This window comes from Nycticebus coucang, chromosome 20 (genome assembly GCF_027406575.1).
Source record: "Nycticebus coucang isolate mNycCou1 chromosome 20, mNycCou1.pri, whole genome shotgun sequence".
In the NCBI taxonomy this organism is placed as follows: domain Eukaryota; kingdom Metazoa; phylum Chordata; class Mammalia; order Primates; family Lorisidae; genus Nycticebus; species Nycticebus coucang.
Window position 1 is genome coordinate 51,599,263 of NC_069799.1, and position 6,433 is coordinate 51,605,695.

The window sequence follows — 6,433 nt, forward strand, 5'->3', positions numbered from 1 at the left end:
CAAACATTGGCCCAGGAATCCACAATATTTAAAGCAGCATTAGATGATTTCATCAGAAGTTTTGTGGAGCATATGGTTCCATTCACTTCAATTATAATTTCAAGGAAAACATTTAGCATCCTTTCTTAAAATTTGTCTCAGACACTTTCTATCTAAAGTTCACATCACTTTATTTTTAAGACTGACTGAGCCCAAATAACTGTCAATAGTGGAGCCATTTATCAATAGCGGTACATCCATATATCAAATGTCTTGATCTGAAAAGGGGTCTCTTCTGCACCAATATGAAAAAGGTCGGGGCGGCGCCTGTGGCTCAGTTGGTAAGGCGCCAGCCCCATATACCGAGGGTGGCGGGTTCAAACCCAGCCCCCGGCTGAACTGCAACCAAAAAATAGCTGGGCGTTGTGGCGGGCGCCTGTAGTCCCAGCTACTCGGGAGGCTGAGGCAAGAGAATCGCTTAAGCCCAGGAGTTGGAGGTTGCTGTGAGCTGTGTGAAGCCATGGCACTCTACCAAGGGCCATAAAGTGAGACTCTGTCTCTACAAAAAAAAAAAAGAAAAAGGTCTCCCTAGTGTTAAGAGAAAAAGCAAAATGTAGAACAGTGTATATTATGTAACCTTTTATATAAGAGTGGAGGGAATAATATAAATCTGTATTTGCTATATGTACATAAAGTAATATTGAAAAGATATATAACAGGGCAGCGCCTGTGGCTCAATGAGTAGGGCGCCGGCCCCATATGCCGAGGGTGGCAGGTTCAAACCCAGCCCCGGCCAAACCGCAACAAAAAAATAGCCGGGCGTTGTCGTGGGCACCTGTGGTCCCAGCTGCTCGGGAGGCTGAGGCAAGAGAATCGCGTAAGCCCAGGAGTTGGAGGTTGCTGTGAGCTGTGTGACACCACAGCACTCTACCTGAGGGTGGTACAGTGAGACTCTGTCTCTACAAAAAAAAAAAAAGAAAGAAAAGACATATAATAAACTCCTTTTATTATGGAGAAAAATGTGGCTAGTCATAAAAATAGGAGTGAAATTTTTTAAAACATGTATTTTTATATCATTTTGACTTTTTTTTTTTAGAGAGAGTCTCACATTGTTGCCCAGGCTAGCATGCCATGGAATCATCATAGCTCACAGCAACCTCAACCTCTTGGGCTCAAGCAATCCTCATGCCTCAGCTGCCCAAGTAGCTGGGACTACAGGTGCCCACCACAACACCTGGCTAATTTTTCTATTTTTAGTAGAGATGGGGTCTAACAGGCTGGTCTCGAACTCTTGAGCTCAAGCAATCCACCTGTCTTGGCCTCCTAGAGGGCTAGGTTACAAGTGTGAGCCACTGTGCCTGACCTATCATTTTGCCTTTTAAAAACTTATAAGTACCTATGAGAATATAGTTTTTAAAAGCATAAAAATGAGATAAAAAAACTTACTTATCAGCTCAATTCATAATAGCCAAATCCTGGAAGCAACCCATGAATGGATCAACAAACTGTGATATATGTATACCATGGAATATTATGCAGCCATTAAAAAGATGGAGACTTTACATCTTTTACATTTACCTGGATGGAGTGGAAATACATTCTTCTTAGTAAAGTATCACAAGAATAGAAAAGATGAATATCCAACGTACTTCATATTAATATGAAATCAATATATAAACAATTACATGTTCCTAAGAACAATAAAACACTATTATAGTCCCGTTCAGGGGTAGAGGGAAGAGGGAGGAGGAAAAGGGGAGGGTGTATGGTAGAAGGAGGGAGGGCATTTGGTGGGATCTCACCTCACGTGCATATTGTGAAGGTGTATAACACACCCCCTGGGTGAGGAGGGGCTCTTCTACAAATGGAACTTTGCCCTGGAAGTGAGAACAATGTAACCTAAATACTGTAACCTCATATTAATTTGAATAAAGTTTAAAAAAAAGAAAGTACAAATATCACATGTTCTTGCCCATACGTCGGATCTAAAAAAAAACTGGTCTCATGGAGATAGATAGTAGAATGATGGTTATTGGAGGCTGGGAAGGGTAGTGGGGCAGGGGGGAATGATGAGGGGATGGTTAATGGGTACAAAAATATAGTTAGATGCTATGTAAAAGGACTAGGGTCTAGTGTTCAGTAGCACAATAGGGTGACTATGGTTAACAATTTATTACATATTTCAAAACAACTAGAAGAGTGGAATTGCAAAGATCTAAACATAAAGAATATAATAAATGTTTAAGGGGATGGATGTTCTGATTACCCTGATTTGATCATTACGCTTTCTGTGATTATATCAAAATATGTACCATATAAATATGTACAACTATTATGTATCCATAAAAATTAAAAAGCAATGGGCGGCGCCTGTGGCTCAGTTGGTAGGGCGCCAGCCCCATATACCGAGGGTGGCGGGTTCAAACCCAGCCCCGGCCAAACTGCAACCAAAAAATAGCCGGGCGTTGTGGCAGGCGCCTGTAGTCCCAGCTGCTCGGGAGGCTGAGGCAAGAGAATTGCTTAAGCCCAGGAGTTGGAGGTTTCTGTGAGCTGTGTGAGGCCACGGCACTCTACAGAGGGCCATAAAGTGAGACTCTGTCTCTACAAAAAAAAAAAAAAAAAAAATTAAAAAGCAGTAATGTATTATTTTTTCTCTAAAAAAAACCATACTAATTAATGGGAAAAGCATGTTATAGAACCATATCAGCATGGTATCATTTTTTTTTTTTAATTTCAAGTGTACGTGGAGAAAGGGGAGCCCTCATATACTATTGGTGGGACTGTAAATTAGTGCAACCACTATGGAAAATAGTATGGAGGTTCCTCAAAATCTGCCAGCAATCACACTGCTTTCTTACATCCAAAAGGAAGGAAATCAGTGTATCAAGAAGATATCTGTGCTCTCACATTTGACAAAATGACATGTATGTGTTAATGTGCATAGAGATATATGGTGAGATTTTCTTTCCTTTTTTTTTTTTTTTGTGAGTTTTTTGGCTGGGGCTGGATTTGAACCCGCCACCTCTGGCATATGGGACTGGCGCCCTACTCCTTGAGCCACAGGCGCCACCCTATGGTGAGATTTTCACCAAAATTATAACATATGGTAACATTGCAGGTCACCTGTGCTTTCTTATTTTTATTTTTCTGAATCATTTGAATATTCATGTTTTTAAAAATAATTAAAATATTTAAAAATACTTAATTTTTAAAAAATCAGGGAACAATAGGAGAATAAAGGAGCATGGCTTGTGGCTGTAAAATACATAGATAGTTGTGGCTATAAAAATACATCAGGCATTCAATTCCTCAATTCCTTTAAATCTTTGCTCACATTTCTTTTTTTTTTTTTTTTTTTTTTTTCGGTTTTTGGCCGGGGCTGGGTTTGAACCCGCCACCTCTGGCATATGGGATCGGCGCCCTACCCCTTGAGCCACAGGTGCCGCCCTTTGCTCACATTTCATAGTGTGATTTGTAGTCTTCCTCTAAAAGAGATGGTGCCTACTCAGCTTTTTTTATGTCTACAGGAGGTCCTAAAAGTCATCCAGGAAGTTGCCACCCATCAGGAAAATGAAAATCATAGCTAAATTACCTTTATTTACAAAAGTTTACAAAGAGGTGGCCAACACATTGTAACCTCAATGTAACTTCTAGTGCCATTGACTTATGTTTGAAGAAACTCACTCAGAGCCCACATGAAAGGATGTTCTTTTGAAGACCCTCCAAAGTGATTAGAAAGCTAATCCTGTAGGAGGCAGGCCCTGAAAGCAGAGTCTGGCTGTCTCTGGCATTTCCTGGAAGGGAACTTGGGAGTGGAAAACAAGATAAGTTAATGTGCATCTCAGTTAAAGGTTGCACCTATTTTTTTACGGATGAAAAGCTGAATAAGTTTTTGTGGTTACTCTGTATGGTTTCTTTGTACTTTTATCATAAAGACCATTTGTAGCCAGCTGGTTTTATTATTAGAATGTATATGTGTGTGTACATGCAAAACCTTGCATTGTTAAAGTACATAAGCTTGTAAGAAATAAACTGAAGTTGCTACATGCCTGAGAGAGCTGTAGCCCTCCTCTTCTCACTATGTTCTGACTGCTGGTCTCATCTCTGCAACCCCGGCTTGAACATTTCCAGCAACAACACGTACAGAATAATTTGTAAATATTTTGTAAAATTGCGTAATTAATATTTTGTAACTAAACATACATTTAGCTATAATTTTCTGTTTTATCTATATATGTTGACTTTATGAGACACTTTTAGGACACCCTATATTTTTCTACAATAGTTATTACCTTCTGTTATACAATATTTTTAACCTATTTGTTTAAGTACATAGAAAAAAAAATCATAGCATTTAGTAAGTGCTCAATAAATATTTGTTGAGTGAATAAATGAGCTAATTATTGTCTCTATAGAAAATTTGTGCTCCATGCAACTGAACAATAGAACTTACTTCACTGAATGACACCCCTGTTGTGGAAGACAGAATTTTTCTAATTTTGAGTTTGCAATTCTATACACAAAAGCATAGTTAAGCCTTTTTAAAATGGCTCCAAAATAAGAACGTTTGCAAATACATTCTGCACACTATCATATGTCATTAAGGAAATGGTTGTTAAGTTTTCAAACAGGAAAACTGAATCACAGTTTTTTATTCCTTTTTATTCTATCTTTCTCTGTTCCTATCATCTTTCTCTTGTTTTGTCTTTGATCTGGACATCCGTGTTTGTTGTAATGTATATGGATTTATTCATATTTTGATTGGGACCTAGGCAACATGGAATCACAGGGGTGGAGTAAGGATATAGGATCTGGATGGGTTGGAGCACAGAATTAACTCTTAGAGCAGACCTTGTGTCCAAAGAGATGGAACAAACTCCAGCTTGATCCAAGCAGTGTGATATTTAAAAAGGTACAAGAACTGTTGGGATATAACAGTAGGAGTCCAAAAAAGGAGAGCCCAAGAAATATTCTAAGTCATCATTTTTCAAGATGTATTCTGCAGAATAAAAATTTCAAGGGTTATTAATAGATTTTCTGGAACAAAAAGGGTTCTATATTCAAATCAGTGTAGGAAACACTAAGTTAGATAGTGTTTCCTTAATGTTAGATTTCCCTGAACCTTTAAGATGCTACTATATAATGTGACTCTTCGAGAGGAATTTTCATTGCAGTACCTCCAAGTTTTGTTTCTAGAACTCATTCCTTTGTGTTCCACCAAACACATTTTTGGAAAAGATAAAAGAGCCAGTTAGAACTGGGCAAGGTCCCAAGTTTTCTGCCAAGCAGTTTGAGTCTGGGCACCAAGACCAAAGGACCACAGGGAAGCCCCTGTCTACTCTGAGATACCCTTGGGCCAGACTTGGAATTGCTAGCACCACCGCTTTCCAGCTGGGCAATTTGGAACAAGCCATTTCATCCTCTATAATCCCATGTTTCTTCCCCTGTAAAATGGGAAGAGTAATGCCTATTTTATGGGCATTCATGGTGAGGAATTAAGTGAGATGCTATACACAAAGCATTTAGCATCATGCCTCACACAGAGTAAAATGTCAGTGAGTGACCAGTTGTACCTAACATTGGGGCAGGGCTTATGTTTTTGTCTGTTAGTATTAATGTTCTTTAGGCTGGTCCAACTCTTCACGAGGTAAGGATATTGTGCAACTCAGTGGACAGCCAATTTCCAAATTTCTTCCTAGATGTGTGGGGTCTGTAATCATAGAGATCATTGCAGACCCTACCAGACAATGGGCGTAGGCTATTGCCTTCCTCCTGTGTCGGCTGGGAAATCCTGGGACTGGATCCTGGCGAGCTTATGTGTGGCACCAGGGAGTGCTACAGAAGGCCACAGCTCACAGTATCTTTATTTCTTCTTTTTTGAATTCTGCATTCCACATAACATGAGAAACAGCAGCACAGAGGCTAACCTTTAGTTAATATGTAAACTACATTAGAATAAGTAGTTCAGATGATCTTTTTTTATATGTTGCCAGTTTTTTCCTCATCAAAATGTTGAAGATTCATTTTGCATTAGCTTAAGACATTTTATAAATTCCATAGAGAAAATACTAAGCTGTAAATATGAATAGCCCTGTGATACTGTTACATCCTTTTGGACACAATGCATTAGACTTCCTGATACATAAAGGGTCAGTTATTAACAGAAATTAATACTCTCAGTAACAATCACTATTGTAAACAATAGCTTTCTTAGCCTGGCCTAGATAATTCTGCATGTATAGCAACCATAGGACAAAGTATCAGATTTACATGTTTAATTCAATCTAACTTTTCCCAAATTGTCTTGTTCATTTTTAATATATGCTTTATCCAGAAATACTTCCTTCCATATGATGTTTCTACATAATCACAACATTTAAAGCTAATAGGATCCAGACATACTGTTCTCACTGATTTGTTACTATAGGGAATTTTTGGAACTGGCTTATTGCAG